Here is a 14,209-nt window from a genome sequence, read left to right on the forward strand (position 1 = left end):
TGAAATTAAAACTTTCTATTATACAAAGATCGGTGTGCTAGTGTTTTGATCTTAGCAGGGTTTCTCACACACCTGAAAACCTGGACTTTTCTAAAATGAAAAGTGAACTTCCTCCCAACTGTTCATTACTATTTTGCATTAGATATATTTTACATACTAATTTCCCTTAATTTACATTCTCAAAAAAAATGGTCTGCAATTTTTTTTTTTTTTATCCTATACAACAAATGATATGTAAGGGTGGCAAAACACTTACCCAAGAAAACTTGTCCTCATCCAACTTCATCTTCAAGAAGTGACAAAAATTACACACTTTCTTGTGTTTTTATAACCCAGATGTTACTTTTCAATAATTCTTTAAAAGTTATTTCCAATTAAAATGTATTTTTTAATTTACTTTTGTGAAAAAATGTCAGTGATCCTCCAAAGCACGATTATAGCCCCTTTCATTCATTAGGCTAACCAGTTAAATGCCATAAAATTACCAGAATGACTTTACCGGTAAACACAAAAATGCGCTGTTCAACTTCACACACGTTCCCTGTTTTTACCGGTAAAGCACCATTCACACATCAATTTCAATTCTGTATTTCAATTCTGTCATTTTGTAACACCATTAACCGGTAATGACATAAATGATGTGTTTTTAGACATGAAGGGCTATCTACCTTATTTGTTCCTATACAATATAGCTGAAAATTAACCAGTTTTCTCCAGTAGTTAAAATGCAGCTGCTTTTGGCCCAGAGACATTGTATTAGATGATTTAAGACATTTTTGACTAACTCAAACAGTATGGAGTGTTTTGTCTTGGAGCAAGTGATGGATTTCTTTAATGTTGTCAATGAAGCTCGAGAAGCAGAGATGTCAAAATAAGACATTATGGTACAAAGCTGAGATCTCAGCTACATCTGAGTCTCTGTCTGTCTGCGCATTTTTGTACCAAAATTGGTAATTGAGGTTTTTAATTGGCTATGCCTGTTTGGTTTGTCACAATTTATAACTCGCCCACTTGGTCCATTTTTAAAGGTGGAATTGGGCCAAATCAGCAATTTAAAAATAAATAAAAAATATTCCGCCGCCTCCTATTGGTTAGCGGTGGTCACATGATACAATCATCAAACTTGTTTGTAGGCCTGCCAGTCATATTCTGGAAATCACCCAGAGTTCATAGGGTTATTTACATTCACTGGTCCAATCCAATGGAAAGCACCAGTTCTCACCACATTAGAGACAACTCACTCACTTATCTTTTTTTCAGAGGTTTTATTTTTTGCATGAATGGCCAGACAGTAATACAGAAACACTGGTTGCTGCAGAGTGCGACAAAGGGAGGGTCTCCTCCACCCTTTTTATCTCTTCCATAGCTGTGCTTTTCCACACATAGTATGAAAGTAAGAAACACATTCTACTACATCATACTTCTAAGACTCGGGCCCTAATTTAGGGAGATGACGACCTACTAGGACATGGACAGGCGTCTTTGGGTCTCCCAGTTTCATGCACGAACCCCTTGTCACCCATAAATCTCATTGTTTAGGCCCCAAACCATATCTCATTCTGACCTCAAAGCAGTTCTAAGTAAAGCAGGCATTACACATTCATGCAAAATCAATAAAAAAAATTTTCCTTCCACACTTTCATGACCATACATCATATTTTTAGGATAATACCATAATGTTATGATTGTCCCAGAGTAGACATCTTATGTCTTAGCGACTCCCAAATAATTTCAGTTCAGAGTATGGTACAGCTACAGTCACATTTTCGAGATGGTGTATCAGTAGATGTGGAATCATCACTAATTCTCAACAGAACCATCTGTAAATGTTGCTTCTGATACCCAACGCTCTGCAGAAAGTCTTCTAGATTCTGGAATGATTTGATGTTCTTCAGGAGGCTCCTGGAGATATGAAATGTGGCGTATGGGTCAAAGCTTGTCTGATCTTTGTGCATGGTCACGTAAATTTTCCCAAACCTCCTCTCTCCGTGAGCGGTGACGATGATGCGGTCTGTATTGCTGTCATGCTGGCCGGTGTTGTGTTCCTTGATGTAGTTTGGCAGCATATCAGCTCCTGGTGAATTCAGATTGCCCAGCAGGTAGTAGGGAAACTGCACGTCTGGAAGAAGTTTCCCTTTAGATTTACTGTATCTGTTCTCAAAGAGGTGAAAGCCGAACTCTCCGTTTGCCGGGTTACATGCCAGAAACATGTCATCGTCATTAGTCCAAATACAGTCTTTAGCAAACCAGTACAAGAGCTTGAGTCCATGTCTGGGCCAAGGCTGACCGAATCCACACTCTTCTAGCTGGGATATTGTCATGATTTTTTGCATCTGATGCAAAGACGAAAAGATAAACAATTGTTCATTATTAAATAATAATGCATTCATTGCTTACAAATGTTTGGGTTTTGAAGCAGGTGTTTGAAATGAACAGGTGTTGATAAAACATTGCTTTACTGTCTTCATAATACATATTTCTCTACTTTAAACATAAATAAGTGGTGATATGTAGAATAGTCTCATCTTTAACTCTTTTTGACCTCAAATTCAGCTCTGCACAGCCACCTCTGTACACACATAAAACTCGGGTACGCCACCACATCAAACGTGATAAAGTACATTTTAAAGGGTTAAGAGTTTAAGAATCAAAACCTTAGTTAATATTAGACATATTTAGACGAATTCCCTTTAAAACAATTCGCCCTGGTTCTAAATGTCTAACCTTTATTAAAGGAGAGCTAACTAATGACAGTATGTAGCGTGCTTAAAGTCAAACAGCAGAAAGTGGTAACACTTTAGAATAAGGTTCCATTAGTTAATGTTAGTTAATGTATTAATTAACATGAACAAACAATGAATAATACATTTATTACTGTATTTATTCATCTTCGTTAATGTTAGTTAATGAAAATACAGTTATTCATTGTTAGTTCATGGTAATTCACAGTGCATTAACTAATGTTAGCAAGAACAACTTTTGATTTAAATAATGCATTAGTAAATGTTGAAATTAACATGAACTAAGACTTATAAATGCTGTAGAAGGATTGTTCTTGCTTAGTTCATGTTAACGAAAGTAGTTAACTAACATTAACTAATGGAACCTTATTCTAAAGTGTTACCCAGAAAGTTACAGCCGAAATAATAAAAATAATAATAAAACCCAAAGGCTACTGTACCTCTTTTTTTTATCCAATATAGTTGTAGTTGCAGAAATGTCTTCAGTGGTGTTGTTTGGTTGGCCGCAGCAGGAGTGAAGTAGAGGAAGGAGGGAAGGTCATTTGGGGCAAATGCAAGCGAAAGCAGGTGTGTCTTTTTCTTAGTGAGTCTGGTTTCCTCTTACAGCTGTTTTGAGTGCCATCATCATCCGGTGTAACAAATACCATCCAACTCAACTAACTGATCAGCTGTTAAATGGTGCAGTTGATATTATTTCCACTGAAGGTAAAGTTAGGAACATTGCATTGTGGGATGCTGTATATATTTAATCAAAAGTAAAGTGAAAAAACAGTAATACCATGCAATATTATTGCATTTTTTAAATAGATTTAAAAATGTAATTTATAGCTGTGATCAAAGTTTGATTTTCAGCATCATTACTCCAGTCTTTAGTGTCTCAGAAATCATTCGAAAATGCTGATTTGCTGCTCGAGAAACATTTCTGTTTACTGTTGAAAACTTTTTTACAGCTTCATTTGACCAGCGTGTTTACTTTATTTCTGATACAAAAATCACTTTTCAGCACCATTATCCTCTTCATTCTTCAGAAATCAAGAAACTCAAGAAACATTTATGATTCTCAATGTTGAAAACAGTTCTGCTGAAACCCACAGGGGTTTCAAATGAATTCAAGCTTAAAAGAGCAGCATTTATCTTTTGTAACATTATGTCTATGTCTGGTGTAGTTTAACAACAACAGTCTCCATTGTGAACTGTAAATAGATCATGTAATGACAGGAAAGTCTTATTACCAAAAAAGCAAATTTAAAAAACACCATGAAAAAAATAAAAAACTCACCTTTCCGAGCCACTGCACGATAAACAAATCCAAGTCGGGTCCGACACTTTTTGAGGTCTCCTTGAAACATTTCCATTGTGGTCAGTGCTATTTGCAGCGCGTTTGTTAATTGCATGTGTTGTGAGGATTTTCAGCGCATTTCGTTAATGCATGTGTTGCGAGGATTTGCAACACTTGTGTTGTCAAACTGATGAAGATGTTTTCTTCATTTGCTGATGTTTTTCCATGTGCATGTGTTTTCTTAAGTTGCAGCGTGGCGAGCTGTCTCGGCCACCATACTATAGTGCATGTAAGTAGCAAAATAATGTAAACTGTGTCAAATTATACCCAAAAAGTCTTCAAACAGTGGACTATCAGTAAAACCCATATCAAAAATGATTTAGACCTAATCTGGGTTTGCATGAAGCTGGATGACAGCATGCCCAAGAGACCAGACACTCATTAAGGCTAAGGGTATACTTGCCTGACTAAGTATTGATAGTTGTGTAAATACTGTTATAACAATCTGTTATGCTAAACTTTTACAAGCCAAAACTGTTTTTAAAGTAATGGGGTGCCTTCCACTCCTCCTATGTGTTTCTCCTTTTCATAGTCTGGCTGAAGTGATGGACTGTTGGAAAGTACAATGTCAGATGACAGGTACAGGGGGTGGGTCAGTTTCTTCACTTAAAGTTGTAAATGCACAAAGTTACTGAACATTTCCAAATGTTATTTTTCAGGAAAAAAGGTCCAATTCAATGAGCACACACTGGCCTTTTGTGACAGCATACCCCAGAAGTAAAAAGGAGTTTTGTGTAATAATCTATAGTGAGCAGAGGTGAATTATAACTGCATTTATTAGAGTCAGAGGTGAGTGTATAATAAGCACCTTAGTTCATCCAGAATTAAACAGGAAGAGAGAGCAGCTGACTATGAAGGAAACAGGAAGTGAAGCAGACAGACAGACAGACAGACAGTTTAAGTGTGTAGTATGAATTGTATTTAATCTTTTACATCCATGTTTTAATGGGCATTCACTCTTTATAAAAAAAAACAACAACACTATTGTAATGGTTATTTTTGCTTATTATCAGAGGTCTTGAGCTTGATGACTGTATCTAGCAATAAAGACATACAACAACATCATTATTTGAAACCGTATATTGAAATACGTAATTTATTGTTGCATTTTTAATTAGTAACACATTTTAATTAGCAAAACTTTCCTGACCGCCTCGTTTTTGTGACATGGATAATACATGTTTGCTGATGTCACTGAACTAGTGTGTGTGTGTGTGTGTGTGTGTGTGTGTCTGATGAACAGAAACTCATCCGTGTGGCAAGAGAAATACATTAAAGGATAACAGTTAATGAATTGTATAATGTCAACTTTAAAATGTAATATTATTTCTTAAGATTTACTTAATGATATTAATATACATTTTAAGCACTTATTGCAAAGTAATAGACAAGTTTAAATAAAAATACATTTACAGATACTGATCACTTACACAATACAATACTGAGAAAAACTGACCTTCCAAGATTACCACAAGTGAGTTGAAGGGGTTAATCTGCCATGCGCTAATCTACCATTTCTGTAAAAGTATAAAAGCAGTATGTGTATATATATATATATATATATGTATGTATATGTATATGTATATGTATATATGATACATCTTACCTTATGGAAGCCGAACCAGATCTTTGGCACTGACTGCTTCATTTATATGACATGATAACATTGCATGTTTGCTGATGTCACTGGACACATGACAGAAACTATGTTACACACACTAGTTGTCAGGTTGTACGTGTGTGTGTGTGTGTGTGTGTGTGTGTCTGTTTCTGTTTTGATGAATAGAAACTTATACTATGGAAAGCAAAACTTGCAGAAACGCATTCGTGCATATGGGACCGACAATGAGGAGCTACTGCATATTAAACTATAATGTCTCACTCATATTCAGACTTCATGTTACATATTCATTTTATTCTAGAGCATAAATGTTATCAACATAAATGTTATCAACAACATTGGATGCCATTTATAGTTTATGATATCTGAAACATCTTACCAAAGTTTTATCTTCTCGCTCCCTCGATCTGGAATATTTATCTATATCATTGTAATGAATCATTAAAACAAGTGAGTGATAAATATGCAAAGCTCAACATCATATCTTACATTTATAGAATGATGAACATCTGTTTATAAATACATTTATGTATCAGATTATACAGTTATTCATTTAGGAGACCATTTCATCCAAATATGTCACAGCTTTATAATGCACATCTTCAAAATGAAAAACATTTAGCATGAAAACTATATTTTCATTATTAAAACCAAGAAGAAAACTGTTGAACAAAAACAAGACAGCATTTTGCACAGACATTTTTAATAGATGGATTTGACCTTTGACTCTGGTAGGGTTCATTCTCCACTGACTGAGATGGAAACGGTGTGTGTCTGCGATGCCTTTCGAAATAAGTCTGATAAGAATCGTTCATAGTTTCTCTGAGGTATTTTTTAGGCTTAACTCTTGAATGTCTTTCAGAAAATCAAAGCTATTGCGTTAGGTGTGATTCTGGTCAAACTTCACCTGATCTGAGTGCTGTGTCATATAAATCTTCTCAAATTTGTTCAAACCTGAGTCAAAGGAAACAATAATGCAATCTTTGTTGCTGCTGTCTGAATATCCAGTGTACTTCTCAGTGACATAATCAGGCAGTGAATCAGTGGTATTCAGGTTGCCCATCTCATAGTATGACAGGTTATATTTTTAAGAAGAATCTTTCCAAGCAGACAAAGGCTGATCCTCTAACCTTTAGTGAGAAGATCTACCAATTTTGTAAAATAAAAACAATGAAGTCCAGATATGAACACCGGAAACAGTGCCAGTAAACATTTGCAAGATACTGTAATTTGAAGGACTAATGTATTTCTGGCATACATTTAAGATGCAAGATTAAAATGCTTCAATACAAAAGAAAAACAATGTTTTAACTCTAAAGAACCTGTTTTTTTTTCTCTCTTTTAAAGTTGTGTTATACAGTTTAAAGATGTTCCTATTATTTCTGTTGTGGAATATAACCACTGTGTTCTTAGTGAATTATTTTATATAAATAATGTTAATGAATTATATTATTTCAATTAGCAAATACATAAATAGTCATCTCAACTTGGACAGTTCAATGTAAAGTTAATACAGGTTTAATAATAAAGTAATAAATAAAACAAGCAGCTAAATGTATAATAAATCAAATCTGCGTTACCTGTTTGAAGCGTTCATACGGATACGTCCTTGTGTGCAAAGATCTGCAAACAGAAACTGGTGTTGTTGTTGTTCAATAGCAATATCAGGGGAAGAGTGACTCCACTGGGAAATATTTGACTGGCAAATAGAGTACAGCATCATTCAAGGAAGATTTGGATTTTTGCGAAGAAGAGAGAAGATTCATATTTTCTTAAACAATAAGAAACAACTTACTACAAAGTAAGTTCCCAAAGCATTTTTTGGTAGCACTTTATTTTACAGTCCTGTTCCTCATGTACATACTATGTAAATATTATAGTAATTACAATAACTATGTAATAACTAGGTACTAACCCTGAACCTACCCCTAAACCTAACCCTACCCCATGTAGTTACCTTGTGTTACCAGAACTTTCTTAGATAAATACACTGTAAGTACACTATAAGTACATGTAAGTACACGTACTGTAAAATAAAGTGCAACCCATTTTTTTTTTCAAAACAAGAAACCATCAACTTTTAATCAACTTTTATAAACTTAAAACACAAAAATGACTCAAGATTATTTACAACCACACATTAACCCATTTTATATTTAATAGCAAACACTGCACCTCATGGGAGATTCAGACTGGGCACAATGGGATCATCATCCTCTTCAGTCATATTTTGTTACTTGCAGAAAGGGCAAGTTATTTTGACTAAATATTACAAGGGTATAGGAAAATAAATAAAAAAATCTATAATAGTGTGCAGATAAATCATCTAAAAGAGACAGCTCTAGCAAATATAAAATAAGATGAGAAAATGTTGGTTTCATTTTGACTTTAATATCAAATCCTAGTGTACATCCCTCTAAATGCTGAATATTTATTTTCATAATCGCAGTGACTATTCAAAGAAAACACACACATACACGGTAGCCACCTGTCAGTCTACAGTCTATCTACAGATTAAGTGATTGAAAGAAACTTGCAAAATGGCTCAAAATAATTATGCAAAAAAAAAAAAAAAAATTTTGGTTTGTTGTTTTCATTAAAAACCTTAAAATGTGAAAGTGTAGCCTATATATTCATAAATGCTAAATTAGTAATTTGGTAGTTTGTTCTAATCAAATTATTGTACCCGATCAGATCTAATAAAGATACTGCACCTTTGACAGCGCTCCTGCTCTTATTCTTCATATCTCTGTTAGAGAGCAGAAAACAAGTCAAACCTCCTGTGCACGGAAACTGAAACTGGAGTTTTACGTATTGTTCTCAAAGAAGAATCTGTGAAATGTTTCTGAGCAACTAAACTACACAAGAATCATGAATGTCAACCGAAATATGAGGAAGAAATTACAGGCCATTGTTTTAATAGGATACGTTAACTGCAGAATGCACAAATGCATGCAATTGTATCTAGTGAAAAAAGTAAAATAAATTAATAAACAAACTATTTTTATTGTCATAATTAGTGAAGTGCAAATAAACTGTCAATTTGAATATTAAAACTGAAACTAAAAACTATATTATAAACCGTGTTTGATTTCTTTACTATTTGCTTTGGCAGGACAGTAAATTGATGTTCTTTCATTATACACCATAGTATTTACAAATGCACAAAACAGGAACATTAACCCATTCTTGTTGTGATACCTATTAAATATTTGTAACTATTATTAAGAATGTAGTCTAGTGTTAAAAGTAGCTGGTTTTAAAAACATCAGATGTCTTTATAAGTGTTGATTCTGGACTGTCCCACATCAGAGATCTTAATCTTCATGAAGTCATAATGGCATCATTTAAAAGTACAGCATTAAATAGCTCTTCTATTTCTACTCCTTTTTATTTGGACTCAATTTCCGGGTCTCCATTTTTTCTACAGCAGACTTTTCTTTTCTCTATGCATTCTTACAGAAACATAATAATATTTCATATATTTAAGGACAGATTGCTATTTGCACATCTTTTTGGATGCTAACTGCATTTCGTTGTGTCTGTGTTTGTAGCTAAACAAAAAAGTTGAATCTAATGTCATCAATAAATCTTTGCCTGAATGCATCACAAATACATGAAAGCTAATTTAGATGAAATTTCATAAAGTTAAATGCTTATATTCTTCACATTGCATATTAAAGCATATTGTACTTATGTTAGTCATATTAAAATGTATTAAAAAGAGTTAAGATTTCACACAAACATATATAAAGCAGTGGAATTATCACCAACATCACAAGAAACTTGAACAGAACAATTTCATGGTGAATTTAATATCAAATCTTGAAGTTTTGCATTTGGTGTCTTTAAATGTTGATTTTTTTTATCATTACATTGACCATTTTAAAGAAATATGTGATGCTCAACATTGTAAATATATAAAGTCAAGCATTTGCATGTATTCAGATTTACAATCCAAAACGTGCTGGAAAAATACACAGCAGCTAACTAAAATTTATTTGCCATTTTTAAAAGAAAGAGGAAAAGTGCAAACAAGAGCAACAGTACACAAAAAATAAGTGTGCAAATCAGCTCAGAGCTGCAATCACAGACATCCCAGGTAGATTGGTGTGACCTTTGACCCTGCAGCGACTGAAGTGAAGATGTAGAGTATGAGTGTATGTTGGAACTTTGTGGGACATACATCAAAGGATATATCTGATTACTTATCATTTCTCTGCAGAAGTGTTCAAGGTTCGATGTTTTAATTTCCTTCAGAAGTTTAGGGCTAATACAGTAGGTGTGATTCTGGTCAAAGTGCACCTGATCTGAGTGCTGTGTCACATAAATGCTGTCAAACCTGTTCAAACTTGAGTCAAAGGAAACAATGATGCGATCTTTGTTGCTGTCGTCTGAATATCCAGTGTACTTCTTAGTGACATAACGAGGCAGTGATCCAGGGTTATTTAGGTTGCCCACCTCATAGTATGGAAGATTACTGTAAGGAAGAAGTCTGTCCCAGTTATGGAATAGTTCAAAACCAAAAGCTCCATATTCAGGGTCATACTGTGCAGACATACAACCGTTCGAGTCAATCTTAACACAATTATTAGCAAACCACCACAACAAGCTCAGACCGTGTCTGGGACTCGGCTGACCAAACCCAGTCTGTCTCAGCTCGGACACATTATTCAGGGTTCTCACCATGTTCCTTATAATTCTGTTAAGCCAAAACAAAAAGAACCAAATAGTTAAATTATAGTTATTTTCATTATTTTAATAAAACACATCTTCAGGTATTGGTCACTTACTCAGATCTCTACAGCAGAAGAAAGATTGGTCCTTTGAGACTCTTGAGTGAGATAAGTGAAATAAGTTAAAAACCTCAAAATGTAGCTCGTGTAAAGACGGATTCTTCAAGATTTTGGCAATGACTGAGGTGAAATGAATTTCTTTCTTCTAACAGAGTATCACTGAAAAGAGAAATACAGGTGTTTAAAATTATGGAAATCAATACAAAAAGTCCACACTTTTATAGTTGACAAAAGCAGAAATTCAGAGTTTTCCTTTTGTAAAAAAAGAATAACCGAACAGTTTATTAGAGCAAGAGAGATAAAAAGCAGTCTTATCCTTGTACTTTCGTTTTCTTTGTCAATTGTCAAATTGTTACTTACACTTACTGCAGAACTGTATTTGGTGTTGGTGTTGAGGAGAATGAAAAGCTCCTTTCAGCTGAACCAGATACTGTGTGTGTATCCTTACAAACCACTAACTTTGAAGTCCTTGTAGTAAGAAGCAAGGCTTTATATCTATAGACAGAGAGATGGACAGACAGAGAGAGAGATTCTATAGGCTATATGCAAATGTAGTACATTGTAGTGCATCACTGATAACAATGCATATTTGCTGATGTCACCAAAATAGAAACGGTCGTTAGTTGACCTACAGGTTGTACATGTGTGTGTGTGTGTGTGTGTGTTTCTGTGGAAAGAGAAACTTATGAAGAAAGATTGTTGGAGAGAGAGCAGATAATGAGATTTAGATTAAAGCTACTTTAGACTGTATAAAAACTACTTTAGACTCTATAATGGGCCTGTACTACATTCTCACACATACTATAAATAATTCAAATTAAAATCTATTTTTAGCATGGAATACAATGTATAGTTTTTATTATATTTAATATATATTTCTTGACAGTTTACATTAAGTCTACTGTTTAAACTGTGAGGCTCTGAATGTGTTAATGTTTGATCTTTATGTTTTTTAAAAGACAGATTCTTGTTTCCCTTGACTTGAAATATATATATCATTGTAATAAATATATATTATTTTTTAAATCCAGTGATAAGCAAAGCTTAAAATCATGTCTTACATTTCTATAAATATACAGTATGAGCATATCTTTAGAATTATGTTTAACTTTTTATCATATTTATACTTATTCATGTAACAGATACTTTTATCCAAGTAAATTATTAATTTAAAAGAGACAAGCTACAATTCACACAAACACAAGAAGAGATAAGCAAACATTTATAAAATGCGGTGGTACACAACTTGTGGTATTATTAATAAATGTTTAATAGATGTTTTGTTTGAAATAATGTCATGCAGAAATCGATCACTGAAGAAGTTTTTAATGAATGTAATTTGAAAATGGTCCTATCATCACACTACAAACATCCATATTTGCCATGAGGAACATTTGAGCATTTGTAACATTAACTACACATCAGACACCCATGTGCACAAATCAAACCATCCAGGATCAGAATTACTCACAGATAATGGGCAAACCAATAAGCTGAAAGCAAACCAGGTAGAAAATGACAAACTACATGAATACAAGAATGCACAGAAGAACTAATAAAACTTCACACAGACCTTTACATTAATTTGTATTAATAAAGCCGCACAATGAATATGATGGCCATGCATGTGATGCAGCTGATAGTCCAATAAGAGTGACTTCCAAAAGGAAATTATTTTGCATGAACAGACATATTTTCTGTAGGATCCAGTCTGCAAATCATGTTAACTCAGTAATATTGCTGACTGATTTTAACATTTCTGATGAAATCTGGCCATTTAAAGCTCTGAATTTTATCAACGAGGTCTTGGCTGATTTGGAAGGTGGAGTTCTCATCGAAGCGCCCCTGACCTAAATGATGCGTCACATAAATCTCTGTAAACCAGGTTTTATTCCGCTTTGAGTCGACTGAAACAACAATGCGATCTGCATTGCTCTCATGTACATATCGGTTATAATACTTAGTAACATAAGGAGGCATTGCGCCCGGATGGTGCAGGTTCCCCATTTCATAATACTCTAGGTCAGTATCAGGAAGAAGACCTTCTGAATTCTGGAACGGATGGAAACCAAAGTCTTCTGGTTCGCAGCATGCAATCATTTTGTTGTTGTCAATCTCAACACATTCGTGAGCAAACCACCACAGCAGAATGAGACCGTGTCTGGGATACGGCTGACCAAACCTGGTCTCTCTCAGATGGGACAGTTTTGTCAGCTTCCTTGGTCGGACCATTCTGTGTCTAGAAGACAGACAAAAAACAAAAGTTATGGGCTAAATAGGATTGGACTACAGGGTCAAATTTAAAATTTAAAATGAGCAACAACAATCTGTACCTTATTGTAAAATATGATGAATACAATGTCAATAAGTTTTCTCTTTTTAAAAACACACATCCAACACCCAACAGCCCGTTACTAATCAGAGTCTGAAAGGAAATAGTGGAAAACAGTTCAATAGGCTGTCACAGCTGTCTGGTGTAGATAAGAAAATAAAACACAATTAAAGTTTAAAATGATCCTATAATGTCAATGAAGTTGGTCTTAATCAAAAAAGCAATTAATCTGGACAAAATAATAAATAAATAAAAACAGGATACTGCACCTAGTTGATTCGCTGTAAGAAGGATCTGTGTCTGTGACGAGTGACAAACATGCTGTTATTCTTCATGTCTCTGTGTGTAAGTGGGTGGTGTAAAACTAATCTACACACACTCTTAATGCTGGAATGATATCAGAGGAAACTAAACAACAGATGCATGAATGGAAACCTAAAGTTGAGTAAGAAAGTACAGGCCAGTCTTTTAACAATTTCTTACAAGCGCTTGTTACAAAAATTTAAATAGTTCCTATCTTATTTTAGTAATTAAACAAACAATATTTTTTATTGTTGTTGAGTGTTTACTTTCTACAGCTGCAGAAGGTCAGATAGACACAAATAGATTTGACAAGAAATCTGAGATATATTTTTACAAATTGTTTCCATTGTAGTTTATGCAATTTTATTTTTTTTATTAGATAAAGGTTTATCAAACTCAGTTGTGTGCATACGATTTTTGTGCACATTTTTAGAATTATGCGCATCTTGGCATTTCCATCCAGTGTTTTTTTCTGCAATAAAAAATGTGGACAAAAATAGGTGGGTGGAAACATAGCTAATACAAACCCTCTATTCCTGGAGGACTGGAGCCCTGCAGAGTTTAGATTCAAGCCTAATTAAACACACCTGATCCACCTAATCAAGTTCTTCAGGCGTGTTTGAAAACTACATGTGCGTTGGAGCAGGTTTGGAAGAAAACTCTACAGGGATCCATCCTCCCAGGAATTGAGCTTGACACCTCTGGAAAGATATGAGGAGATTTACATTAAAGATACATTCAACTGTCTCACTCGTATTCAGATTTGTATATATTCATTTGGCCTATATATTATTCACATTGAAATATATTATAGGTTTACAGTTCAAAACCTGATATTGATATTAAGTATATTGTTGGCACTAGTAGCATAGATAGTAAACAAGTTTCATTTAAACAGCAATATCAAACAAGTCGACTACAAGGTCATTCAATCTCTGTATATGACAAAGAATAAACACAACAAATGTGAAAAAAAGAACCTTGGGATGTGATGCTTAATAATAATGTACATTTAATATGTAAATGTATTTATTGTATTCCAAATTCCAAATGAATGAAAACTAGAACAAAAACCAA

This window comes from Carassius auratus, chromosome 26 (genome assembly GCF_003368295.1).
Source record: "Carassius auratus strain Wakin chromosome 26, ASM336829v1, whole genome shotgun sequence".
NCBI lineage: Eukaryota > Metazoa > Chordata > Actinopteri > Cypriniformes > Cyprinidae > Carassius > Carassius auratus.